General features: G+C 38.1%; 31 non-coding genes across 31 annotated transcripts; all 31 read left to right on the top strand.

Annotated features, from left to right (window-relative positions):
* Window positions 1-1,456: 1,456 nt before the first annotated feature.
* On the top strand, window positions 1,457-1,528 carry TRNAG-UCC (transfer RNA glycine (anticodon UCC)). Its single transcript has one exon. It is a non-coding gene; the product is annotated as a tRNA-Gly (tRNA).
* A 428-nt stretch (window positions 1,529-1,956) lies between these two features.
* TRNAG-UCC (transfer RNA glycine (anticodon UCC)) lies at window positions 1,957-2,028 on the top strand. Its single transcript has one exon. It is a non-coding gene; the product is annotated as a tRNA-Gly (tRNA).
* A 927-nt stretch (window positions 2,029-2,955) lies between these two features.
* Window positions 2,956-3,027, top strand: TRNAG-UCC (transfer RNA glycine (anticodon UCC)). The gene has a single exon. It is a non-coding gene; the product is annotated as a tRNA-Gly (tRNA).
* Window positions 3,028-3,455: 428 nt separating this feature from the next.
* On the top strand, window positions 3,456-3,527 carry TRNAG-UCC (transfer RNA glycine (anticodon UCC)). Its single transcript has one exon. It is a non-coding gene; the product is annotated as a tRNA-Gly (tRNA).
* A 428-nt stretch (window positions 3,528-3,955) lies between these two features.
* TRNAG-UCC (transfer RNA glycine (anticodon UCC)) lies at window positions 3,956-4,027 on the top strand. Its single transcript has one exon. It is a non-coding gene; the product is annotated as a tRNA-Gly (tRNA).
* A 1,428-nt stretch (window positions 4,028-5,455) lies between these two features.
* Window positions 5,456-5,527, top strand: TRNAG-UCC (transfer RNA glycine (anticodon UCC)). The gene has a single exon. It is a non-coding gene; the product is annotated as a tRNA-Gly (tRNA).
* A 428-nt stretch (window positions 5,528-5,955) lies between these two features.
* On the top strand, window positions 5,956-6,027 carry TRNAG-UCC (transfer RNA glycine (anticodon UCC)). Its single transcript has one exon. It is a non-coding gene; the product is annotated as a tRNA-Gly (tRNA).
* A 1,428-nt stretch (window positions 6,028-7,455) lies between these two features.
* Window positions 7,456-7,527, top strand: TRNAG-UCC (transfer RNA glycine (anticodon UCC)). Its single transcript has one exon. It is a non-coding gene; the product is annotated as a tRNA-Gly (tRNA).
* Window positions 7,528-7,955: 428 nt separating this feature from the next.
* On the top strand, window positions 7,956-8,027 carry TRNAG-UCC (transfer RNA glycine (anticodon UCC)). The gene has a single exon. It is a non-coding gene; the product is annotated as a tRNA-Gly (tRNA).
* A 428-nt stretch (window positions 8,028-8,455) lies between these two features.
* On the top strand, window positions 8,456-8,527 carry TRNAG-UCC (transfer RNA glycine (anticodon UCC)). The gene has a single exon. It is a non-coding gene; the product is annotated as a tRNA-Gly (tRNA).
* A 428-nt stretch (window positions 8,528-8,955) lies between these two features.
* On the top strand, window positions 8,956-9,027 carry TRNAG-UCC (transfer RNA glycine (anticodon UCC)). The gene has a single exon. It is a non-coding gene; the product is annotated as a tRNA-Gly (tRNA).
* A 428-nt stretch (window positions 9,028-9,455) lies between these two features.
* TRNAG-UCC (transfer RNA glycine (anticodon UCC)) lies at window positions 9,456-9,527 on the top strand. The gene has a single exon. It is a non-coding gene; the product is annotated as a tRNA-Gly (tRNA).
* Window positions 9,528-9,955: 428 nt separating this feature from the next.
* Window positions 9,956-10,027, top strand: TRNAG-UCC (transfer RNA glycine (anticodon UCC)). The gene has a single exon. It is a non-coding gene; the product is annotated as a tRNA-Gly (tRNA).
* Window positions 10,028-10,455: 428 nt separating this feature from the next.
* TRNAG-UCC (transfer RNA glycine (anticodon UCC)) lies at window positions 10,456-10,527 on the top strand. The gene has a single exon. It is a non-coding gene; the product is annotated as a tRNA-Gly (tRNA).
* A 428-nt stretch (window positions 10,528-10,955) lies between these two features.
* TRNAG-UCC (transfer RNA glycine (anticodon UCC)) lies at window positions 10,956-11,027 on the top strand. Its single transcript has one exon. It is a non-coding gene; the product is annotated as a tRNA-Gly (tRNA).
* Window positions 11,028-11,455: 428 nt separating this feature from the next.
* On the top strand, window positions 11,456-11,527 carry TRNAG-UCC (transfer RNA glycine (anticodon UCC)). Its single transcript has one exon. It is a non-coding gene; the product is annotated as a tRNA-Gly (tRNA).
* A 428-nt stretch (window positions 11,528-11,955) lies between these two features.
* On the top strand, window positions 11,956-12,027 carry TRNAG-UCC (transfer RNA glycine (anticodon UCC)). The gene has a single exon. It is a non-coding gene; the product is annotated as a tRNA-Gly (tRNA).
* A 428-nt stretch (window positions 12,028-12,455) lies between these two features.
* Window positions 12,456-12,527, top strand: TRNAG-UCC (transfer RNA glycine (anticodon UCC)). Its single transcript has one exon. It is a non-coding gene; the product is annotated as a tRNA-Gly (tRNA).
* A 428-nt stretch (window positions 12,528-12,955) lies between these two features.
* On the top strand, window positions 12,956-13,027 carry TRNAG-UCC (transfer RNA glycine (anticodon UCC)). Its single transcript has one exon. It is a non-coding gene; the product is annotated as a tRNA-Gly (tRNA).
* Window positions 13,028-13,955: 928 nt separating this feature from the next.
* Window positions 13,956-14,027, top strand: TRNAG-UCC (transfer RNA glycine (anticodon UCC)). The gene has a single exon. It is a non-coding gene; the product is annotated as a tRNA-Gly (tRNA).
* Window positions 14,028-14,455: 428 nt separating this feature from the next.
* Window positions 14,456-14,527, top strand: TRNAG-UCC (transfer RNA glycine (anticodon UCC)). The gene has a single exon. It is a non-coding gene; the product is annotated as a tRNA-Gly (tRNA).
* Window positions 14,528-14,955: 428 nt separating this feature from the next.
* On the top strand, window positions 14,956-15,027 carry TRNAG-UCC (transfer RNA glycine (anticodon UCC)). Its single transcript has one exon. It is a non-coding gene; the product is annotated as a tRNA-Gly (tRNA).
* Window positions 15,028-15,455: 428 nt separating this feature from the next.
* TRNAG-UCC (transfer RNA glycine (anticodon UCC)) lies at window positions 15,456-15,527 on the top strand. Its single transcript has one exon. It is a non-coding gene; the product is annotated as a tRNA-Gly (tRNA).
* A 428-nt stretch (window positions 15,528-15,955) lies between these two features.
* TRNAG-UCC (transfer RNA glycine (anticodon UCC)) lies at window positions 15,956-16,027 on the top strand. The gene has a single exon. It is a non-coding gene; the product is annotated as a tRNA-Gly (tRNA).
* A 428-nt stretch (window positions 16,028-16,455) lies between these two features.
* TRNAG-UCC (transfer RNA glycine (anticodon UCC)) lies at window positions 16,456-16,527 on the top strand. The gene has a single exon. It is a non-coding gene; the product is annotated as a tRNA-Gly (tRNA).
* Window positions 16,528-16,955: 428 nt separating this feature from the next.
* TRNAG-UCC (transfer RNA glycine (anticodon UCC)) lies at window positions 16,956-17,027 on the top strand. Its single transcript has one exon. It is a non-coding gene; the product is annotated as a tRNA-Gly (tRNA).
* A 928-nt stretch (window positions 17,028-17,955) lies between these two features.
* Window positions 17,956-18,027, top strand: TRNAG-UCC (transfer RNA glycine (anticodon UCC)). The gene has a single exon. It is a non-coding gene; the product is annotated as a tRNA-Gly (tRNA).
* Window positions 18,028-18,455: 428 nt separating this feature from the next.
* On the top strand, window positions 18,456-18,527 carry TRNAG-UCC (transfer RNA glycine (anticodon UCC)). Its single transcript has one exon. It is a non-coding gene; the product is annotated as a tRNA-Gly (tRNA).
* Window positions 18,528-18,955: 428 nt separating this feature from the next.
* Window positions 18,956-19,027, top strand: TRNAG-UCC (transfer RNA glycine (anticodon UCC)). Its single transcript has one exon. It is a non-coding gene; the product is annotated as a tRNA-Gly (tRNA).
* A 928-nt stretch (window positions 19,028-19,955) lies between these two features.
* On the top strand, window positions 19,956-20,027 carry TRNAG-UCC (transfer RNA glycine (anticodon UCC)). Its single transcript has one exon. It is a non-coding gene; the product is annotated as a tRNA-Gly (tRNA).
* Window positions 20,028-20,455: 428 nt separating this feature from the next.
* On the top strand, window positions 20,456-20,527 carry TRNAG-UCC (transfer RNA glycine (anticodon UCC)). The gene has a single exon. It is a non-coding gene; the product is annotated as a tRNA-Gly (tRNA).
* Window positions 20,528-20,801: the final 274 nt, after the last annotated feature.

Here is a 20,801-nt window from a genome sequence, read left to right as displayed (position 1 = left end):
ACGCAAGTTGCGTAGCGATCGCTCAACCGTAGTCGAGACGCTCAAGCGTTATGTTCGCTTACGGCCCAGAGATCACTGGCAGGCACGTTATTGGCTGCCGACTAACGTAATGATTCGCTATAGCGTACCGGACACTCGGGACCACGAGGAGATCACCAGCGGTGCAGACGCTCACAACGTCAAACCTTTATATCTATACCTTTAACAACGAAATATACAGTAAACCTTAATGTGGTGATAGAGTGTAAGTGCAACCTGGTGTAACCTGATTAACTACAAAGCTGCTTGAGCATCACCGACGCTCTGAGATTACTTAACACTATAAGGAATACACGGATACCTGGGCTTAGGGTCCAAAACCTATTATATGTATTATGAGTATTATACTTGCAAAAGAATCACAGTACAAATTATACACTACAATATAACATAGACTAACTAACCAGATAACTACACAGAAAATACGATACAATACAGTTACTATTTAAAGGGAAATAAGAGAGAAAGAGAAGGAGAGAGAGAGAGAGAGAGAGAGAGAGAGATCGAGAGAAATTGAGAGAGATTGGCTCACAATAACATCAAGACAATATGATTGCGGAGAAGCACTTACGCACAAGGGGAAACGATCGCATGCGCCTCGATATCCAGCTCCCGATTATCAGCAATGAGAACCGTTGAAGAGAGTGATCTGAATATCGTCGGCCTGCCTATTTATGCCCCACACACAATACAATTCAATGGTCCCTACAATCTCATTGTTCATTGGACACAGGAATTCGGCTTCGCATTATAACAAAAGGTCATAGGTTGATTCATACAGGTGGGCTGTGACTGCTTCCAACTGTTCAGGTGGGTGGGATACTGGGTTTCCCGCCGCATGATTAAATAAGAACAAATAATAGTAAATGGACATAAACTTCTTATGTCCATAACTATTCGCACGAGCGATTAATCCGCTCCAAACCAACACCGGAATATTGCTATTTAAATACTCTTCCGATGGGTACCAAACACCACTGTATGACCCCTGTTAGACCCTTCGTACAATACAAAGAGGGATCTCTCTGTTCAGGAACATGCTATGTTAACCAAACTTTCAGAATCTATCAAAGGGACCATGATCTACAAAATACATTATTAGTGAAAATATGTAACGAATGAGTCGCACGCTACGATTACATAAACTCTACCATAAATACGCATACCGTGCGCCTGCGGGTGCCCGCGACTGTGAGTATGCGCACACACGGGAGAGCGTACGCATGCGCAGCGCGGACCTGAATGAGGTGCAAATATGGCAGTGTGTATAGAGATATTTTTCTGACTTTGACATGCAATTTGCCAATTTTGTTTGAATATCTACCACCAATGGTGCTACAGCGCAGGCTATAAAAATCTTTCAAACAGTTGTTGTGATTTCCATATTGGCCACTATATGCATTTGAAAAGTGCTCAAGCATTGGTGGTATAGTGGTGAGCATAGCTGCCTTCCAAGCAGTTGACCCGGGGTCGATTCCCGGCCAATGCATCCTTTTCCTTATGTGCTGTTTTCGCACTTATAGTTGTTGCTTAAGATATGCTCAGATGACAAGGTCCATAGAAAATGTTAAAATCTTTGTAGAAATCATGATTCCTTCTTAGCAGATGACTTTTGATTCCACCACTGCCTGATTAAAGATTTGTAAATACATTTTACAAAGTTCACTGAGGTGCCATATGCAAGTAAATCGAAGGTCTTTTCTTTTCTCAGTTTTGATACCACTGTATGTAAGTTCATTGGTGCATAAAAACCTTAAGTATGGATGAGCCTAAATCTTGAATTGTGAATGTCATGCAATTTGCCAATTTTGTTTGAATATCTTCCACCAATGGTGCTACAGCGCAGGCTATAAATATCTTTCAAACAGTTGTTGTGATTTCCATATTGGCCACTATATGCATTCGAAAAGAGCTCAAGCATTGGTGGTATAGTGGTGAGCATAGCTGCCTTCCAAGCAGTTGACCCGGGTTCGATTCCCGGCCAATGCATCCTTTTCCTTATGTGCTGTTTTCGCACTTATAGTTGTTGCTTAAGATATGCTTAGATGACAAGGTCCATAGAAAATGTTAAAATCTTTGTAGAAATCATGATTCCTTCTTAGCAGATGACTTTTGATTCCACCACTGCCTGATTAAAGATTTGTAAATACATTTTACAAAGTTCACTGAGGTGCCATATGCAAGTAAATCAAAGGTCTTTTCTTTTCTCAGTTTTGATACCACTGTATATCAGTTCAATGGTGCATAAAAACCTTAAGTATGGATGAGCCTAAATCTTGAATTGTGAATGTCATGCAATTTGCCAATTTTGTTTGAATATCTTCCACCAATGGTGCTACAGCGCAGGCTATAAATATCTTTCAAACAGTTGTTGTGATTTCCATATTGGCCACTATATGCATCTAAAAAGCGCTCAAGCATTGGTGGTATAGTGGTGAGCATAGCTGCCTTCCAAGCAATTGACTCGGGTTCGATTCCCGGCCAATGCATCCTTTTCCTTATGTGCTGTTTTCGCACTTATAGTTGTTGCTTAAGATATGCTCAGATGACAAGGTCCATAGAAAATGTTAAAATCTTTGTAGAAATCATGATTCCTTCTTAGCAGATGACTTTTGATTCCACCACTGCCTGATTAAAGATTTGTGAATACATTTTACAAAGTTCACTGAGGTGCCATATGCAAGTAAATCGAAGGTCTTTTTTTTCTCAGTTTTGATACCACTGTATATCAGTTCAATGGTGCATAAAAACCTTAAGTATGGATAAGCCTAAATCTTGAATTGTGAATGTCATGCAATTTGCCAATTTTGTTTGAATATCTTCCACCAATGGTGCTACAGCGCAGGCTATAAATATCTTTCAAACAGTTGTTGTGATTTCCATATTGGCCACTATATGCAATCGAAAAGAGCTCAAGCATTGGTGGTATAGTGGTGAGCATAACTGCCTTCCAAGCAGTTGACCCGGGTTCGATTCCCGGCCAATGCATCCTTTTCCTTATGTGCTGTTTTCGCACTTATAGTTGTTGCTTAAGATATGCTCAGATGACAAGGTCCATAGAAAATGTTAAAATCTTTGTAGAAATCATGATTCCTTCTTAGCAGATGACTTTTGATTCCACCACTGCCTGATTAAAGATTTGTAAATACATTTTACAAAGTTCACTGAGGTGCCATATGCAAGTAAATCAAAGGTCTTTTCTTTTCTCAGTTTTGATACCACTGTATGTAAGTTCATTGGTGCATAAAAACCTTAAGTATGGATGAGCCTAAATCTTGAATTGTGAATGTCATGCTAATTGCCAATTTTGTTTGAATGTCTTCCACCAATGGTGCTACAGCGCAGGCTATAAATATTTTTCAAACAGTTGTTGTGATTTCCATATTGGCCACTATATGCATTGAAAAAGCGCTCAAGCATTGGTGGTATAGTGGTGAGCATAGCTGCCTTCCAAGCAGTTGACCCGGGTTCGATTCCCGGCCAATGCATCCTTTTCCTTATGTGCTGTTTTCGCACTTATAGTTGTTGCTTAAGATATGCTCAGATGACAAGGTCCATAGAAAATGTTAAAATCTTTGTAGAAATCATGATTCCTTCTTAGCAGATTACTTTTGATTCCACCACTGCCTGATTAAAGATTTGTAAATACATTTTACAAAGTTCACTGAGGTGCCATATGCAAGTAAATCAAAGGTCTTTTCTTTTCTCAGTTTTGATACCACTGTATATCAGTTCAATGGTGCATAAAAACCTTAAGTATGGATGAGCCTAAATCTTGAATTGTGAATGTCATGCAATTTTCCAATTTTGTTTGAATATCTTCCACCAATGGTGCTACAGCGCAGGCTATAAATATCTTTCAAACAGTTGTTGTGATTTCCATATTGGCCATTATATGCATTCGAAAAGAGCTCAAGCATTGGTGGTATAGTGGTGAGCATAGCTGCCTTCCAAGCAGTTGACCCGGGTTCGATTCCTGGCCAATGCATCCTTTTCCTTATGTGCTGTTTTCGCACTTATAGTTGTTGCTTAAGATATGCTCAGATGACAAGGTCCATAGAAAATGTTAAAATCTTTGTAGAAATCATGATTCCTTCTTAGCAGATGACTTTTGATTCCACCACTGCATGATTAAAGATTTGTAAACACATTTTACAAAGTTCACTGAGGTGCCATATGCAAGTAAATCAAAGGTCTTTTCTTTTCTCAGTTTTGATACCACTGTATATCAGTTCAATGGTGCATAAAAACCTTAAGTATGGATGAGCCTAAATCTTGAATTGTGAATGTCATGCAATTTGCCAATTTTGTTTGAATATCTTCCACCAATGGTGCTACAGCGCAGGCTATAAATATCTTTCAAACAGTTGTTGTGATTTCCATATTGGCCACTATATGCTTCTAAAAAGCGCTCAAGCATTGGTGGTATAGTGGTGAGCATAGCTGCCTTCCAAGCAATTGACTCGGGTTCGATTCCCGGCCAATGCATCCTTTTCCTTATGTGCTGTTTTCGCACTTATAGTTGTTGCTTAAGATATGCTCAGATGACAAGGTCCATAGAAAATGTTAAAATCTTTGTAGAAATCATGATTCCTTCTTAGCAGATGACTTTTGATTCCACCACTGCCTGATTAAAGATTTGTAAATACATTTTACAAAGTTCACTGAGGTGCCATATGCAAGTAAATCAAAGGTCTTTTCTTTTCTCAGTTTTGATACCACTGTATATCAGTTCAATGGTGCATAAAAACCTTAAGTATGGATGAGCCTAAATCTTGAATTGTGAATGTCATGCAATTTGCCAATTTTGTTTGAATATCTTCCACCAATGGTGCTACAGCGCAGGCTATAAATATCTTTCAAACAGTTGTTGTGATTTCCATATTGGCCACTATATGCATCGAAAAAGCGCTCAAGCATTGGTGGTATAGTGGTGAGCATAGCTGCCTTCCAAGCAATTGACTCGGGTTCGATTCCCGGTCAATGCATCCTTTTCCTTATGTGCTGTTTTCGCACTTATAGTTGTTGCTTAAGATATGCTCAGATGACAAGGTCCATAGAAAATGTTAAAATCTTTGTAGAAATCATGATTCCTTCTTAGCAGATGACTTTTGATTCCACCACTGCATGATTAAAGATTTGTAAACACATTTTACAAAGTTCACTGAGGTGCCATATGCAAGTACATCAAAGGTCTTTTCTTTTCTCAGTTTTGATACCACTGTATATCAGTTCAATGGTGCATAAAAACCTTAAGTATGGATGAGCCTAAATCTTGAATTGTGAATGTCATGCAATTTGCCAATTTTGTTTGAATATCTACCACCAATGGTGCTACAGCGCAGGCTATAAAAATCTTTCAAACAGTTGTTGTGATTTCCATATTGGCCACTATATGCATTTGAAAAGTGCTCAAGCATTGGTGGTATAGTGGTGAGCATAGCTGCCTTCCAAGCAGTTGACCCGGGGTCGATTCCCGGCCAATGCATCCTTTTCCTTATGTGCTGTTTTCGCACTTATAGTTGTTGCTTAAGATATGCTCAGATGACAAGGTCCATAGAAAATGTTAAAATCTTTGTAGAAATCATGATTCCTTCTTAGCAGATGACTTTTGATTCCACCACTGCCTGATTAAAGATTTGTAAATACATTTTACAAAGTTCACTGAGGTGCCATATGCAAGTAAATCGAAGGTCTTTTCTTTTCTCAGTTTTGATACCACTGTATGTAAGTTCATTGGTGCATAAAAACCTTAAGTATGGATGAGCCTAAATCTTGAATTGTGAATGTCATGCAATTTGCCAATTTTGTTTGAATATCTTCCACCAATGGTGCTACAGCGCAGGCTATAAATATCTTTCAAACAGTTGTTGTGATTTCCATATTGGCCACTATATGCATTCTAAAAGAGCTCAAGCATTGGTGGTATAGTGGTGAGCATAGCTGCCTTCCAAGCAGTTGACCCGGGTTTGATTCCCGGCCAATGCATCCTTTTCCTTATGTGCTGTTTTCGCACTTATAGTTGTTGCTTAAGATATGCTCAGATGACAAGGTCCATAGAAAATGTTAAAATCTTTGTAGAAATCATGATTCCTTCTTAGCAGATGACTTTTGATTCCACCACTGCCTGATTAAAGATTTGTAAATACATTTTACAAAGTTCACTGATGTGCCATATGCAAGTAAATCGAAGGTCTTTTCTTTTCTCAGTTTTGATACCACTGTATATCAGTTCAATGGTGCATAAAAACCTTAAGTATGGATGAGCCTAAATCTTGAATTGTGAATGTCATGCAATTTGCCAATTTTGTTTGAATATCTACCACCAATGGTGCTACAGCGCAAGCTATAAAAATCTTTCAAACAGTTGTTGTGATTTCCATATTGGCCACTATATGCATTCGAAAAGAGCTCAAGCATTGGTGGTATAGTGTTGAGCATATCTTCCTTCCAAGCAGTTGACTCGGGTTCGATTCCCGGCCAATGCATCCTTTTCCTTATGTGCTGTTTTCGCACTTATAGTTGTTGCTTAAGATATGCTCAGATGACAAGGTCCATAGAAAATGTTAAAATCTTTGTAGAAATCATGATTCCTTCTTAGCAGATGACTTTTGATTCCACCACTGCCTGATTAAAGATTTGTAAATACATTTTACAAAGTTCACTGAGGTGCCATATGCAAGTAAATCGAAGGTCTTTTCTTTTCTCAGTTTTGATACCACTGTATATCAGTTCAATGGTGCATAAAAACCTTAAATATGGATGAGCCTAAATCTTGAATTGTGAATGTCATGCAATTTGCCAATTTTGTTTGAATATCTTCCACCAATGGTGCTACAGCGCAGGCTATAAATATCTTTCAAACAGTTGTTGTGATTTCCATATTGACCACTATATGCATTGTAAAAGCACTCAAGCATTGGTGGTATAGTGGTGAGCATAGCTGCCTTCCAAGCAGTTGACCTTGGTTCGATTCCCGGCCAATTCATCCTTTTCCTTATGTTCTGTTTTCGCACTTATAGTTGTTGCTTAAGATATGCTCAGATGACAAGGTCCATAGAAAATGTTAAAATCTTTGTAGAAATCATGATTCCTTCTTAGCAGATGACTTTTGATTCCACCACTGCCTGATTAAAGATTTGTAAATACATTTTACAAAGTTCACTGAGGTGCCATATGCAAGTAAATCAAAGGTCTTTTCTTTTCTCAGTTTTGATACCACTGTATATCAGTTCAATGGTGCATAAAAACCTTAAGTATGGATGAGCCTAAATCTTGAATTGTGAATGTCATGCAATTTTCCAATTTTGTTTGAATATCTTCCACCAATGGTGCTACAGCGCAGGCTATAAATATCTTTCAAACAGTTGTTGTGATTTCCATATTGGCCACTATATGCATTCGAAAAGAGCTCAAGCATTGGTGGTATAGTGGTGAGTATAGCTGCCTTCCAAGCAGTTGACCCGGGTTCGATTCCCGGCCAATGCATCCTTTTCCTTATGTGCTGTTTTCGCACTTATAGTTGTTGCTTAAGATATGCTCAGATGACAAGGTCCATAGAAAATGTTAAAATCTTTGTAGAAATCATGATTCCTTCTTAGCAGATGACTTTTGATTCCACCACTGCCTCATTAAAGATTTGTAAATACATTTTACAAAGTTCACTGAGGTGCCATATGCAAGTAAATCGAAGGTCTTTTCTTTTCTCAGTTTTGATACCACTGTATATCAGTTCAATGGTGCATAAAAACCTTAAGTATGGATGAGCCTAAATCTTGAATTGTGAATGTCATGCAATTTGCCAATTTTGTTTGAATATCTACCACCAATGGTGCTACAGCGCAGGCTATAAAAATCTTTCAAACAGTTGTTGTGATTTCCATATTGGCCACTATATGCATTCGAAAAGAGCTCAAGCATTGGTGGTATAGTGGTGAGCATGGCTGCCTTCCAAGCAGTTGACCCGGGTTCGATTCCCGGCCAATGCATCCTTTTCTTTATGTGCTGTTTTCGCACTTATAGTTGTTGCTTAAGATATGCTCAGATGACAAGGTCCATAGAAAATGTTAAAATCTTTGTAGAAATCATGATTCCTTCTTAGCGGATGACTTTTTATTCCACCACTGCCTGATTAAAGATTTGTAAATACATTTTACAAAGTTCACTGAGGTGCCATATGCAAGTAAATCGAAGGTCTTTTCTTTTCTCAGTTTTGATACCACTGTATGTCAGTTCAATGGTGCATAAAAACCTTAAGTATGGATGAGCCTAAATCTTGAATTGTGAATGTCATGCAATTTGCCAATTTTGTTTGAATATCTTCCACCAATGGTGCTACAGCGCAGGCTATAAATATCTTTCAAACAGTTGTTGTGATTTCCATATTGGCCACTATATGCATTCGAAAAGAGCTCAAGCATTGGTGGTATAGTGGTGAGCATAGCTGCCTTCCAAGCAGTTGACCCGGGTTCGATTCCCGGCCAATGCATCCTTTTCCTTATGTGCTGTTTTCGCACTTATAGTTGTTGCTTAAGATATGCTCAGATGACAAGGTCCATAGAAAATGTTAAAATCTTTGTAGAAATCATGATTCCTTCTTAGCAGATGACTTTTGATTCCACCACTGCCTGATTAAAGATTTGTAAATACATTTTACAAAGTTCACTGAGGTGCCATATGCAAGTAAATCGAAGGTCTTTTCTTTTCTCAGTTTTGATACCACTGTATGTAAGTTCATTGGTGCATAAAAACCTTAAGTATGGATGAGCCTAAATCTTGAATTGTGAATGTCATGCTAATTGCCAATTTTGTTTGAATATCTTCCACCAATGGTGCTACAGCGCAGGCTATAAATATCTTTCAAACAGTTGTTGTGATTTCCATATTGGCCACTATATGCATTGAAAAAGCGCTCAAGCATTGGTGGTATAGTGGTGAGCATAGCTGCCTTCCAAGCAGTTGATCCGGGTTCGATTCCTGGCCAATGCATCCTTATCCTTATGTGCTGTTTTCGCACTTATAGTTGTTGCGTAAGATATGCTCAGATGACAAGGTCCATAGAAAATGTTAAAATCTTTGTAGAAATCATGATTCCTTCTTAGCAGATTACTTTTGATTCCACCACTGCCTGATTAAAGATTTGTAAATACATTTTACAAAGTTCACTGAGGTGCCATATGCAAGTAAATCAAAGGTCTTTTCTTTTCTCAGTTTTGATACCACTGTATATCAGTTCATTGGTGCATAAAAACCTTAAGTATGGATGAGCCTAAATCTTGAATTGTGAATGTCATGCAATTTGCCAATTTTGTTTGAATATCTTCCACCAATGGTGCTACAGCGCAGGCTATAAATATCTTTCAAACAGTTGTTGTGATTTCCATATTGGCCACTATATGCATTCGAAAAGAGCTCAAGCATTGGTGGTATAGTGGTGAGCATAGCTGCCTTCCAAGCAGTTGACCCGGGTTCGATTCCCGGCCAATGCATCCTTTTCCTTATGTGCTGTTTTCGCACTTATAGTTGTTGCTTAAGATATGCTCAGATGACAAGGTCCATAGAAAATGTTAAAATCTTTGTAGAAATCATGATTCCTTCTTAGCAGATGACTTTTGATTCCACCACTGCCTGATTAAAGATTTGTAAATACATTTTACAAAGTTCACTGAGGTGCCATATGCAAGTAAATCGAAGGTCTTTTCTTTTCTCAGTTTTGATACCACTGTATATCAGTTCAATGGTGCATAAAAACCTTAAGTATGGATGAGCCTAAATCTTGAATTGTGAATGTCATGCAATTTGCCAATTTTGTTTGAATATCTACCACCAATGGTGCTACAGCGCAGGCTATAAAAATCTTTCAAACAGTTGTTGTGATTTCCATATTGGCCACTATATGCATTCGAAAAGAGCTCAAGCATTGGTGGTATAGTGGTGAGCATAGCTGCCTTCCAAGCAGTTGACCCGGGTTCGATTCCCGGCCAATGCATCCTTTTCCTTATGTGCTGTTTTCGCACTTATAGTTGTTGCTTAAGATATGCTCAGATGACAAGGTCCATAGAAAATGTTAAAATCTTTGTAGAAATCATGATTCCTTCTTAGCGGATGACTTTTTATTCCACCACTGCCTGATTAAAGATTTGTAAATACATTTTACAAAGTTCACTGAGGTGCCATATGCAAGTAAATCGAAGGTCTTTTCTTTTCTCAGTTTTGATACCACTGTATGTCAGTTCAATGGTGCATAAAAACCTTAAGTATGGATGAGCCTAAATCTTGAATTGTGAATGTCATGCAATTTGCCAATTTTGTTTGAATATCTTCCACCAATGGTGCTACAGCGCAGGCTATAAATATCTTTCAAACAGTTGTTGTGATTTCCATATTGGCCACTATATGCATTCGAAAAGAGCTCAAGCATTGGTGGTATAGTGGTGAGCATAGCTGCCTTCCAAGCAGTTGACCCGGGTTCGATTCCTGGCCAATGCATCCTTATCCTTATGTGCTGTTTTCGCACTTATAGTTGTTGCGTAAGATATGCTCAGATGACAAGGTCCATAGAAAATGTTAAAATCTTTGTAGAAATCATGATTCCTTCTTAGCAGATTACTTTTGATTCCACCACTGCCTGATTAAAGATTTGTAAATACATTTTACAAAGTTCACTGAGGTGCCATATGCAAGTAAATCAAAGGTCTTTTCTTTTCTCAGTTTTGATACCACTGTATATCAGTTCATTGGTGCATAAAAACCTTAAGTATGGATGAGCCTAAATCTTGAATTGTGAATGTCATGCAATTTGCCAATTTTGTTTGAATATCTTCCACCAATGGTGCTACAGCGCAGGCTATAAATATCTTTCAAACAGTTGTTGTGATTTCCATATTGGCCACTATATGCATTCGAAAAGAGCTCAAGCATTGGTGGTATAGTGGTGAGCATAGCTGCCTTCCAAGCAGTTGACCCGGGTTCGATTCCCGGCCAATGCATCCTTTTCCTTATGTGCTGTTTTCGCACTTATAGTTGTTGCTTAAGATATGCTCAGATGACAAGGTCCATAGAAAATGTTAAAATCTTTGTAGAAATCATGATTCCTTCTTAGCAGATGACTTTTGATTCCACCACTGCCTGATTAAAGATTTGTAAATACATTTTACAAAGTTCACTGAGGTGCCATATGCAAGTAAATCGAAGGTCTTTTCTTTTCTCAGTTTTGATACCACTGTATATCAGTTCAATGGTGCATAAAAACCTTAAGTATGGATGAGCCTAAATCTTGAATTGTGAATGTCATGCAATTTGCCAATTTTGTTTGAATATCTACCACCAATGGTGCTACAGCGCAGGCTATAAAAATCTTTCAAACAGTTGTTGTGATTTCCATATTGGCCACTATATGCATTCGAAAAGAGCTCAAGCATTGGTGGTATAGTGGTGAGCATAGCTGCCTTCCAAGCAGTTGACCCGGGTTCGATTCCCGGCCAATGCATCCTTTTCCTTATGTGCTGTTTTCGCACTTATAGTTGTTGCTTAAGATATGCTCAGATGACAAGGTCCATAGAAAATGTTAAAATCTTTGTAGAAATCATGATTCCTTCTTAGCGGATGACTTTTTATTCCACCACTGCCTGATTAAAGATTTGTAAATACATTTTACAAAGTTCACTGAGGTGCCATATGCAAGTAAATCGAAGGTCTTTTCTTTTCTCAGTTTTGATACCACTGTATGTCAGTTCAATGGTGCATAAAAACCTTAAGTATGGATGAGCCTAAATCTTGAATTGTGAATGTCATGCAATTTGCCAATTTTGTTTGAATATCTTCCACCAATGGTGCTACAGCGCAGGCTATAAATATCTTTCAAACAGTTGTTGTGATTTCCATATTGGCCACTATATGCATTCGAAAAGAGCTCAAGCATTGGTGGTATAGTGGTGAGCATAGCTGCCTTCCAAGCAGTTGACCCGGGTTCGATTCCCGGCCAATGCATCCTTTTCCTTATGTGCTGTTTTCGCACTTATAGTTGTTGCTTAAGATATGCTCAGATGACAAGGTCCATAGAAAATGTTAAAATCTTTGTAGAAATCATGATTCCTTCTTAGCAGATGACTTTTGATTCCACCACTGCCTGATTAAAGATTTGTAAATACATTTTACAAAGTTCACTGAGGTGCCATATGCAAGTAAATCGAAGGTCTTTTCTTTTCTCAGTTTTGATACCACTGTATATCAGTTCAATGGTGCATAAAAACCTTAAGTATGGATGAGCCTAAATCTTGAATTGTGAATGTCATGCAATTTGCCAATTTTGTTTGAATATCTACCACCAATGGTGCTACAGCGCAGGCTATAAAAATCTTTCAAACAGTTGTTGTGATTTCCATATTGGCCACTATATGCATTCGAAAAGAGCTCAAGCATTGGTGGTATAGTGGTGAGCATAGCTGCCTTCCAAGCAGTTGACCCGGGTTCGATTCCCGGCCAATGCATCCTTTTCCTTATGTGCTGTTTTCGCACTTATAGTTGTTGCTTAAGATATGCTCAGATGACAAGGTCCATAGAAAATGTTAAAATCTTTGTAGAAATCATGATTCCTTCTTAGCGGATGACTTTTTATTCCACCACTGCCTGATTAAAGATTTGTAAATACATTTTACAAAGTTCACTGAGGTGCCATATGCAAGTAAATCGAAGGTCTTTTCTTTTCTCAGTTTTGATACCACTGTATGTCAGTTCAATGGTGCATAAAAACCTTAAGTATGGATGAGCCTAAATCTTGAATTGTGAATGTCATGCAATTTGCCAATTTTGTTTGAATATCTTCCACCAATGGTGCTACAGCGCAGGCTATAAATATCTTTCAAACAGTTGTTGTGATTTCCATATTGGCCACTATATGCATTCGAAAAGAGCTCAAGCATTGGTGGTATAGTGGTGCGTATAGCTGCCTTCCAAGCAGTTGACCCGGGTTCGATTCCCGGCCAATGCATCCTTTTCCTTATGTGCTGTTTTCGCACTTATAGTTGTTGCTTAAGATATGCTCAGATGACAAGGTCCATAGAAAATGTTAAAATCTTTGTAGAAATCATGATTCCTTCTTAGCAGATGACTTTTGATTCCACCACTGCCTGATTAAAGATTTGTAAATACATTTTACAAAGTTCACTGAGGTGCCATATGCAAGTAAATCGAAGGTCTTTTCTTTTCTCAGTTTTGATACCACTGTATATCAGTTCAATGGTGCATAAAAACCTTAAGTATGGATGAGCCTAAATCTTGAATTGTGAATGTCATGCAATTTGCCAATTTTGTTTGAATATCTTCCACCAATGGTGCTACAGCGCAGGCTATAAATATCTTTCAAACAGTTGTTGTGATTTCCATATTGGCCACTATATGCATTCGAAAAGAGCTCAATCATTGGTGGTATAGTGGTGAGCATAGCTGCCTTCCAAGCAGTTGACCCGGGTTCGATTCGCGGCTAATGCATCCTTTTCCTTATGTGCTGTTTTCGCACTTATAGTTGTTGCTTAAGATATGCTCAGATGACAAGGTCCATAGAAAATGTTAAAATCTTTGTAGAAATCATGATTCCTTCTTAGCGGATGACTTTTTATTCCACCACTGCCTGATTAAAGATTTGTAAATACATTTTACAAAGTTCACTGAGGTGCCATATGCAAGTAAATCGAAGGTCTTTTCTTTTCTCAGTTTTGATACCACTGTATGTCAGTTCAATGGTGCATAAAAACCTTAAGTATGGATGAGCCTAAATCTTGAATTGTGAATGTCATGCAATTTGCCAATTTTGTTTGAATATCTTCCACCAATGGTGCTACAGCGCAGGCTATAAATATCTTTCAAACAGTTGTTGTGATTTCCATATTGGCCACTATATGCATTCGAAAAGAGCTCAAGCATTGGTGGTATAGTGGTGAGCATAGCTGCCTTCCAAGCAGTTGACCCGGGTTCGATTCCCGGCCAATGCATCCTTTTCCTTATGTGCTGTTTTCGCACTTATAGTTGTTGCTTAAGATATGCTCAGATGACAAGGTCCATAGAAAATGTTAAAATCTTTGTAGAAATACTGATTCCTTCTTAGCAGATGACTTTTGATTCCACCACTGCCTGATTAAAGATTTGTAAATACATTTTACAAAGTTCACTGAGGTGCCATATGCAAGTAAATCGAAGGTCTTTTCTTTTCTCAGTTTTGATACCACTGTATGTAAGTTCAATGGTGCATAAAAACCTTAAGTATGGATGAGCCTAAATCTTGAATTGTGAATGTCATGCTAATTGCCAATTTTGTTTGAATATCTTCCACCAATGGTGCTACAGCGCAGGCTATAAATATCTTTCAAACAGTTGTTGTGATTTCCATATTGGCCACTATATGCATTGAAAAAGCGCTCAAGCATTGGTGGTATAGTGGTGAGCATAGCTGCCTTCCAAGCAGTTGACCCGGGTTCGATTCCCGGCCAATGCATCCTTATCCTTATGTGCTGTTTTCGCACTTATAGTTGTTGCGTAAGATATGCTCAGATGACAAGGTCCATAGAAAATGTTAAAATCTTTGTAGAAATCATGATTCCTTCTTAGCAGATTACTTTTGATTCCACCACTGCCTGATTAAAGATTTGTAAATACATTTTACAAAGTTCACTGAGGTGCCATATGCAAGTAAATCAAAGGTCTTTTCTTTTCTCAGTTTTGATACCACTGTATATCAGTTCATTGGTGCATAAAAACCTTAAGTATGGATGAGCCTAAATCTTGAATTGTGAATGTCATGCAATTTGCCAATTTTGTTTGAATATCTTCCACCAATGGTGCTACAGCGCAGGCTATAAATATCTTTCAAACAGTTGTTGTGATTTCCATATTGGCCACTATATGCATTCGAAAAGAGCTCAAGCATTGGTGGTATAGTGGTGAGCATAGCTGCCTTCCAAGCAGTTGACCCGGGTTCGATTCCCGGCCAATGCATCCTTTTCCTTATGTGCTGTTTTCGCACTTATAGTTGTTGCTTAAGATATGCTCAGATGACAAGGTCCATAGAAAATGTTAAAATCTTTGTAGAAATCATGATTCCTTCTTAGCAGATGACTTTTGATTCCACCACTGCCTGATTAAAGATTTGTAAATACATTTTACAAAGTTCACTGAGGTGCCATATGCAAGTAAATCGAAGGTCTTTTCTTTTCTCAGTTTTGATACCACTGTATATCAGTTCAATGGTGCATAAAAACCTTAAGTATGGATGAGCCTAAATCTTGAATTGTGAATGTCATGCAATTTGCCAATTTTGTTTGAATATCTACCACCAATGGTGCTACAGCGCAGGCTATAAAAATCTTTCAAACAGTTGTTGTGATTTCCATATTGGCCACTATATGCATTCGAAAAGAGCTCAAGCATTGGTGGTATAGTGGTGAGCATAGCTGCCTTCCAAGCAGTTGACCCGGGTTCGATTCCCGGCCAATGCATCCTTTTCCTTATGTGCTGTTTTCGCACTTATAGTTGTTGCTTAAGATATGCTCAGATGACAAGGTCCATAGAAAATGTTAAAATCTTTGTAGAAATCATGATTCCTTCTTAGCGGATGACTTTTTATTCCACCACTGCCTGATTAAAGATTTGTAAATACATTTTACAAAGTTCACTGAGGTGCCATATGCAAGTAAATCGAAGGTCTTTTCTTTTCTCAGTTTTGATACCACTGTATGTCAGTTCAATGGTGCATAAAAACCTTAAGTATGGATGAGCCTAAATCTTGAATTGTGAATGTCATGCAATTTGCCAATTTTGTTTGAATATCTTCCACCAATGGTGCTACAGCGCAGGCTATAAATATCTTTCAAACAGTTGTTGTGATTTCCATATTGGCCACTATATGCATTCGAAAAGAGCTCAAGCATTGGTGGTATAGTGGTGAGCATAGCTGCCTTCCAAGCAGTTGACCCGGGTTCGATTCCCGGCCAATGCATCCTTTTCCTTATGTGCTGTTTTCGCACTTATAGTTGTTGCTTAAGATATGCTCAGATGACAAGGTCCATAGAAAATGTTAAAATCTTTGTAGAAATCATGATTCCTTCTTAGCAGATGACTTTTGATTCCACCACTGCCTGATTAAAGATTTGTAAATACATTTTACAAAGTTCACTGAGGTGCCATATGCAAGTAAATCGAAGGTCTTTTCTTTTCTCAGTTTTGATACCACTGTATATCAGTTCAATGGTGCATAAAAACCTTAAGTATGGATGAGCCTAAATCTTGAATTGTGAATGTCATGCAATTTGCCAATTTTGTTTGAATATCTACCACCAATGGTGCTACAGCGCAGGCTATAAAAATCTTTCAAACAGTTGTTGTGATTTCCATATTGGCCACTATATGCATTCGAAAAGAGCTCAAGCATTGGTGGTATAGTGGTGAGCATAGCTGCCTTCCAAGCAGTTGACCCGGGTTCGATTCCCGGCCAATGCATCCTTTTCCTTATGTGCTGTTTTCGCACTTATAGTTGTTGCTTAAGATATGCTCAGATGACAAGGTCCATAGAAAATGTTAAAATCTTTGTAGAAATCATGATTCCTTCTTAGCGGATGACTTTTTATTCCACCACTGCCTGATTAAAGATTTGTAAATACATTTTACAAAGTTCACTGAGGTGCCATATGCAAGTAAATCGAAGGTCTTTTCTTTTCTCAGTTTTGATACCACTGTATGTCAGTTCAATGGTGCATAAAAACCTTAAGTATGGATGAGCCTAAATCTTGAATTGTGAATGTCATGCAATTTGCCAATTTTGTTTGAATATCTTCCACCAATGGTGCTACAGCGCAGGCTATAAATATCTTTCAAACAGTTGTTGTGATTTCCATATTGGCCACTATATGCATTCGAAAAGAGCTCAAGCATTGGTGGTATAGTGGTGCGTATAGCTGCCTTCCAAGCAGTTGACCCGGGTTCGATTCCCGGCCAATGCATCCTTTTCCTTATGTGCTGTTTTCGCACTTATAGTTGTTGCTTAAGATATGCTCAGATGACAAGGTCCATAGAAAATGTTAAAATCTTTGTAGAAATCATGATTCCTTCTTAGCAGATGACTTTTGATTCCACCACTGCCTGATTAAAGATTTGTAAATACATTTTACAAAGTTCACTGAGGTGCCATATGCAAGTAAATCGAAGGTCTTTTCTTTTCTCAGTTTTGATACCACTGTATATCAGTTCAATGGTGCATAAAAACCTTAAGTATGGATGAGCCTAAATCTTGAATTGTGAATGTCATGCAATTTGCCAATTTTGTTTGAATATCTTCCACCAATGGTGCTACAGCGCAGGCTATAAATATCTTTCAAACAGTTGTTGTGATTTCCATATTGGCCACTATATGCATTCGAAAAGAGCTCAATCATTGGTGGTATAGTGGTGAGCATAGCTGCCTTCCAAGCAGTTGACCCGGGTTCGATTCGCGGCTAATGCATCCTTTTCCTTATGTGCTGTTTTCGCACTTATAGTTGTTGCTTAAGATATGCTCAGATGACAAGGTCCATAGAAAATGTTAAAATCTTTGTAGAAATCATGATTCCTTCTTAGCGGATGACTTTTTATTCCACCACTGCCTGATTAAAGATTTGTAAATACATTTTACAAAGTTCACTGAGGTGCCATATGCAAGTAAATCGAAGGTCTTTTCTTTTCTCAGTTTTGATACCACTGTATGTCAGTTCAATGGTGCATAAAAACCTTAAGTATGGATGAGCCTAAATCTTGAATTGTGAATGTCATGCAATTTGCCAATTTTGTTTGAATATCTTCCACCAATGGTGCTACAGCGCAGGCTATAAATATCTTTCAAACAGTTGTTGTGATTTCCATATTGGCCACTATATGCATTCGAAAAGAGCTCAAGCATTGGTGGTATAGTGGTGAGCATAGCTGCCTTCCAAGCAGTTGACCCGGGTTCGATTCCCGGCCAATGCATCCTTTTCCTTATGTGCTGTTTTCGCACTTATAGTTGTTGCTTAAGATATGCTCAGATGACAAGGTCCATAGAAAATGTTAAAATCTTTGTAGAAATCATGATTCCTTCTTAGCAGATGACTTTTGATTCCACCACTGCCTGATTAAAGATTTGTAAATACATTTTACAAAGTTCACTGAGGTGCCATATGCAAGTAAATCGAAGGTCTTTTCTTTTCTCAGTTTTGATACCACTGTATATCAGTTCAATGGTGCATAAAAACCTTAAGTATGGATGAGCCTAAATCTTGAATTGTGAATGTCATGCAATTTGCCAATTTTGTTTGAATATCTACCACCAATGGTGCTACAGCGCAGGCTATAAAAATCTTTCAAACAGTTGTTGTGATTTCCATATTGGCCACTATATGCATTCGAAAAGAGCTCAAGCATTGGTGGTATAGTGGTGAGCATAGCTGCCTTCCAAGCAGTTGACCCGGGTTCGATTCCCGGCCAATGCATCCTTTTCCTTATGTGCTGTTTTCGCACTTATAGTTGTTGCTTAAGATATGCTCAGATGACAAGGTCCATAGAAAATGTTAAAATCTTTGTAGAAATCATGATTCCTTCTTAGCGGATGACTTTTTATTCCACCACTGCCTGATTAAAGATTTGTAAATACATTTTACAAAGTTCACTGAGGTGCCATATGCAAGTAAATCGAAGGTCTTTTCTTTTCTCAGTTTTGATACCACTGTATGTCAGTTCAATGGTGCATAAAAACCTTAAGTATGGATGAGCCTAAATCTTGAATTGTGAATGTCATGCAATTTGCCAATTTTGTTTGAATATCTTCCACCAATGGTGCTACAGCGCAGGCTATAAATATCTTTCAAACAGTTGTTGTGATTTCCATATTGGCCACTATATGCATTGTAAAAGCGCTCAAGCATTGGTGGTATAGTGGTGAGCATAGCTGCCTTCCAAGCAGTTGACCCGGGTTCGATTCCCGGCCAATGCATCCTTTTCCTTATGTGCTGTTTTCGCACTTATAGTTGTTGCGTAAGATATGCTCAGATGACAAGGTCCATAGAAAATGTTAAAATCTTTGTAGAAATCATGATTCCTTCTTAGCAGATGACTTTTGATTCCACCACTGCCTGATTAAAGATTTGTAAATACATTTTACAAAGTTCACTGAGGTGCCATATGCAAGTAAATCGAAGGTCTTTTCTTTTCTCAGTTTTGATACCACTGTATATCAGTTCAATGGTGCATAAAAACCTTAAGTATGGATGAGCCTAAATCTTGAATTGTGAATGTCATGCAATTTGCCAATTTTGTTTGAATATCTTCCACCAATGGTGCTACAGCGCAGGCTATAAATATCTTTCAAACAGTTGTTGTGATTTCCATATTGGCCACTATATGCATTCGAAAAGAGCTCAATCATTGGTGGTATAGTGGTGAGCATAGCTGCCTTCCAAGCAGTTGACCCGGGTTCGATTCGCGGCTAATGCATCCTTTTCCTTATGTGCTGTTTTCGCACTTATAGTTGTTGCTTAAGATATGCTCAGATGACAAGGTCCATAGAAAATGTTAAAATCTTTGTAGAAATCATGATTCCTTCTTAGCAGATGACTTTTGATTCCACCACTGCCTGATTAAAGATTTGTAAATACATTTTACAAAGTTCACTGAGGTGCCATATGCAAGTAAATCGAAGGTCTTTTCTTTTCTCAGTTTTGATACCACTGTATGTAAGTTCATTGGTGCATAAAAACCTTAAGTATGGATGAGCCTAAATCTTGAATTGTGAATGTCATGCTAATTGCCAATTTTGTTTGAATATCTTCCACCAATGGTGCTACAGCGCAGGCTATAAATATCTTTCAAACAGTTGTTGTGATTTCCATATTGGCCACTATATGCATTGTAAAAGCGCTCAAGCATTGGTGGTATAGTGGTGAGCATAGCTGCCTTCCAAGCAGTTGACCCGGGTTCGATTCCCGGCCAATGCATCCTTTTCCTTATGTGCTGTTTTCGCACTTATAGTTGTTGCGTAAGATATGCTCAGATGACAAGGTCCATAGAAAATGTTAAAATCTTTGTAGAAATCATGATTCCTTCTTAGCAGATTACTTTTGATTCCACCACTGCCTGATTAAAGATTTGTAAATACATTTTACAAAGTTCACTGAGGTGCCATATGCAAGTAAATCAAAGGTCTTTTCTTTTCTCAGTTTTGATACCACTATATATCAGTTCAATGGTGCATAAAAACCTTAAGTATGGATAAGCCTAAATCTTGAATTGTTAATGTCATGCAATTTTCCAATTTTGTTTGAATATCTTCCACCAATGGTGCTACAGCGCAGGCTATAAATATCTTTCAAACAGTTGTTGTGATTTCCATATTGGCCATTATATGCATTCGAAAAGAGCTCAAGCATTGGTGGTATAGTGGTGAGCATAGCTGCCTTCCAAGCAGTTGACCCGGGTTCGATTCCCGGCCAATGCATCCTTTTCCTTATGTGCTGTTTTCGCACTTATAGTTGTTGCTTAAGATATGCTCAGATGACAAGGTCCATAGAAAATGTTAAAATCTTTGTAGAAATCATGATTCCTTCTTAGCAGATGACTTTTGATTCCACCACTGCCTGATTAAAGATTTGTAAATACATTTTACAAAGTTCACTGAGGTGCCATATGCAAGTAAATCGAAGGTCTTTTCTTTTCTCAGTTTTGATACCACTGTATATCAGTTCAATGGTGCATAAAAACCTTAAGTATGG

The sequence above is a fragment of the Pseudophryne corroboree genome, chromosome 4 (assembly GCF_028390025.1).
Source record: "Pseudophryne corroboree isolate aPseCor3 chromosome 4, aPseCor3.hap2, whole genome shotgun sequence".
Lineage (NCBI taxonomy): Eukaryota > Metazoa > Chordata > Amphibia > Anura > Myobatrachidae > Pseudophryne > Pseudophryne corroboree.
Note: the sequence above shows the minus strand (reverse complement) of the source record. Positions and strands in the feature narration are given on the sequence as shown.